The sequence below is a fragment of the Taudactylus pleione genome, unplaced genomic scaffold (genome assembly GCF_031769625.1).
Source record: "Taudactylus pleione unplaced genomic scaffold, aTauple2 ptg000015l, whole genome shotgun sequence".
In the NCBI taxonomy this organism is placed as follows: domain Eukaryota; kingdom Metazoa; phylum Chordata; class Amphibia; order Anura; family Myobatrachidae; genus Taudactylus; species Taudactylus pleione.
In genome coordinates, this window is record NW_028284417.1 from 19,015,614 (window position 1) to 19,018,994 (window position 3,381).

At 42.3% G+C, this 3,381-nt stretch overlaps 1 pseudogene; it reads right to left on the minus strand.

Moving 5' to 3' along the window:
• Positions 1-331: 331 nt before the first annotated feature.
• LOC148542152 (uncharacterized) lies at positions 332-1,526 on the minus strand (annotated as a pseudogene).
• Positions 1,527-3,381: the final 1,855 nt, after the last annotated feature.

The following is a 3,381-nucleotide window of genomic DNA, read 5'->3' on the forward strand; positions in this document are numbered from 1 at the left end:
AAAAAAAAGAAATATAAACTGGACAGCAAACATGAAAAACATCAAACAAGTCTACAACTGTCTGTAGGCAGTGCTGACAATAGTGCTAACTGGACTGTTTTGATTAGTGCCATCTGAAAAACTATGCACTGTGCCATTTGGTGTATTAATCCCCATGCCATCTGCATAAGTATGCACAGTGCCATATTGATTAATATTTCCTGTCCCATCTGGACTATTATGCACAGTGACATGTGGAGTGCTATGTACTGTGCCCTCTGGACTGGTACTGGCATGTGGAATGTTATGTACAGTGACATGTGGATTACTATTCCCTGTGCCATCTTGATAACTATGCACCATGTGGAGTAGCATGAGGTGGATCGGAGGGGTTGCTTTGCAGAAATGGTAGGCCTCTGCTATGCTGTTGGTCACTTTTAACAGGATCCTCAGAGTACTGAGGAGGATACATTAGATAAGGTTGCAGAGTGTGTAACCTAGACACCAGACCGTTAAGGAAGGACATCTGTGCCTCTCTGTTTTCACGCGAAATTCGTTCGTGTAGACCAACAAGATGACTGACAAAAGAATTTTGTAACTCTCTATCATTCTCAAAGAAGCGCTGGAGTTGAGCATCCTCCTTTGCCTGGAATTCAGCATCGGAATCTTGTAGCTGATTGACCAGGATTCTTGTCATTGTGCGTGTTGCTAGCTCCATCTTAGAAGTTTTTTTCTTCCTTTCAGGTACATCAAAAACTAGAAATAGAGGTAAAGAATAAATACATTACAAATCAAATCACTGCAGTGATGTCAGCATATATGTGCTTGCGGCCTTCACCCTCCTGCACACTAGCTTTTCACTGCAACAGATACATTGAGTCTGGATTTCAGCATAGTAAAATCAGCATAGTGGTACTATAATGACAGGTCAATCCAGGCCAATGTTGACATTAGCAATAATTGGATTCTATGTCTAAAGAAGTGGGTGTATAGTAACTTAAAAAACACTTACTGTTCCTATGCAATGTCGGGGTCTCAGTCTGTGCAGGAGTTGGTATCCCACTCGTTGTCCCTGCACTGCTTCCACTCACCTCAACCACATCCTCAACTGTATTGGTGTCTGGGACCCCCATGCCAACCATCGTATCTGTGTCACTTATCTCTGTGATGTCAACAAAGAGCATTGGTGGCATCATTGAGCAGGATTGGCTGTTCTCCAAGGTAACACTTCATGAAGATGGACAACTGGATGATGATATGGCAATGGGATTAACCAGTACAGAATTACCAAATACTTTGTTACACTGATCGTAGTAAACCCTTTTCCGCCTGTTATGGTCGTGAACTTTGTTGTAGTATTTGCATAGAGCTATCAGTTTATTCACTACTAGCTGCTGGGTCCACACAATGCTGCTTGAGGTGAGGATCTTTGCTATGTTGGTGTACACTATCGCGTCCTTCACTGTGCCACTGATCTGTTTGCGGATTTCCTCCTCCCCTCTGACTGCCAGCAGCTCGCGGATCTCCTCTTCTTTCCAATGCACCATGCCTCTCTCTCTGTTTTTCAGCAGCACAATTATGACATCAGACACTAGTGCCACTGCCCCGCCCGCTCATCCAATCAGGGAGACCCTGCCATTCATCCAATCATACCAGTGCCGCGCCATCTCAGCCAATAAGCGCAGCTTACTATTCCTGGAGTTGAAAAACCCTGGTCGGAGCCTTTCAGACAGCCACCAACCCATGTAAGACCCAAGAAAAACCCAGGCAAATACCTGGGTTGAAGTACCGGGAATTTGATCCCATGTTGACCCTTTCAGACAGAAAAAAAACCCGGGTCGACCTGGCTAGAGCCGGGAAATTACTGTGTTCTTTTCTCTGTCTGAAAGGGGTATGAATGACATAACAAAATATTTGAAATGCCCCTTCAATGCCTCTTGTGTTGAAGTCTGTCTTGCTCTCGTCTCCTGCCTCTATATAAATTGCTCCATGGAGATCCAGTTTGGGAAAAATTGGAGCCCCTTTTACATGGGTGAATGATTCAGATATGAGAGTAAATTAATATCTATCTTGATTGTAATGTTATTTAGGCTCCTGAAGTCTATACAAGGCCCCCTTACTTCTTTCTGCAAAAAAGAGCCATCACCTGCAGGAGAGGAGGACTTGTGGATAAACCCTTGTTTAACCACTTAACTGATGATTTTTCCAGCAAAACCGGTCAGAAATTGCCTGGTCCGCAGGAAAGTCTGGGTAGTCAGAACAGATCCATTCTGCACATGTATAGAACAAATTTTCCCTTCAAAAACACAGCCGGGGGGTGCGGACACACCTTGTCAGCTGAAGTACAGCTGGCTGCTTTTGCATCAAAACCGACAACGTCAGTTAAGTGGTTAAAGTTTTCTTTGATGTATTCAGTCATGGCCTAAAATCAAGTATTGACAAAGGATATGGGTCAGCTCATTGTTTGATGAATACATCTGTAAAAGACTGGTATCAGGGTGCAGAAGGATCAGTCTGGAATGAACAAATATAAGACTTAAGGCAAAGTGACCTTCTGCATGAATTGAGAATTACATGAAGAACCTCATGCAAGATTTTGAATTCACTTGCGAAGAGTGACTTTGCAGCAAGACCAAAAAGAATGGGCTTAATAGCTTGGGGAATGACCAGGAAGTGTACCTCCTCTTAAAGAGCTTCTACTAGGATAACAATGGGACTGATTTTCAGGGAGAAATAGCCAAAAGGCATTAATAAAATTTTCAGCTGCTCCAGAATCTAGAAATGCAGAAATTTCTTGATGTTTGTAATGAATTTTGAGTGATATGGGTGTAGAAAAGACTTTCAGGAATAAAGATCAACAAAGAGAACTAGTTTAGTCCTTCATTACTGTATATTCATTATGCATTTCCCGGCTTGTTGGGCAGTTGGTAACCATGTGCCCAGGATTTCCACGATAGAGGCAAAGATTATTCTATAAGCAATTTTCTCATTCCTGTGAAGACAATTTAGAATTACAAATTTGCTTTGGTTTCTGGGGTAGGGAGATGGTGCCCAACTGGGTTTTGAAAATGAGATGCCAACTTGACTACCATGCAATGATTAGACTCCATTAGAAGAGCTTATTCCCTGAAGTGGAGGTCATCTTTATTACTGAGCATTATGAGGTCATCTAGAGTGATTGCTAGTTCCCTGAAGCAAATTCATCCTTCATTTATTTTCCTGCCAGAATGTACAGAAGCAGCTAAAACTTCATTGTTCCATGATTACTTGGAAGCTAAGGTGCAAAACTGTACTGTGTACTGTACTATCATGGAGGTCTTTTGGAGAAGCTGTAAAAGACTAGCTGCTACCGAAGACACTCTGATAGGTCCTTTGAAGACTTTTTTTTAAAAGCATACAGAA